Here is a 736-nt window from a genome sequence, read left to right on the forward strand (position 1 = left end):
CACACACACACACACACACTCACACTATGTCCACACACACACACACACACACTGATGTCCATACACCCACACCCACACACACACACACTGATGTCCACACCCACGCACACTCACACACACACACACACACTCACACTGATGTCCACACACACACACACACACTCTGATGTGTTGTATTTAATTAGCCACCTTAAAACTTTTCTTAGCCCGGCCGGCGTGACTCAGTGGCTGAGCGTCGACCTATGAACCAGGAGGTCAGGGTTCGATTCCCCGCCAGGGCACATGCCCGGGTTGCAGGCTCCATCCCCAGTGGGGGGCGTGCAGGAGGCAGCCGGTCCATGATTCTCTCTCATCATGGATGTTTCTCTCTCTCCCCCTTCCTCTCTGAAATAAAAAATATATATATATTAAAACGAACAGAAGAATCACTGGAGTCGAGGGGAGAGATTGGCCAGGGCAGGGGCCTGGGAAGGGGCTACGTTTGGAGCGTTGTCAGAAGAGAGGTGATCGGGAGCTCCCGAAACCACAGACGAGTCACGGAGAATGCGGGCTAAGAGAGGCATCAGGCCAGGCATGGGGAGATGATGGTGGAGCTTCAGCAGCTTCAATAGCAGGGCGCCTGTGGAGTGAGAGCGAGCAATGAGGAAGTGGGAGCCGCCCAGGGGAGGGCGGGGCTGCCAGGGAGGGGTGTGGCCAGGCGGCCCGTGGGATTTTTAACTTGTTCTTAAGCTGAGCC

This window comes from Myotis brandtii, unplaced genomic scaffold (assembly GCF_000412655.1).
Source record: "Myotis brandtii unplaced genomic scaffold, ASM41265v1 scaffold1844, whole genome shotgun sequence".
NCBI lineage: Eukaryota > Metazoa > Chordata > Mammalia > Chiroptera > Vespertilionidae > Myotis > Myotis brandtii.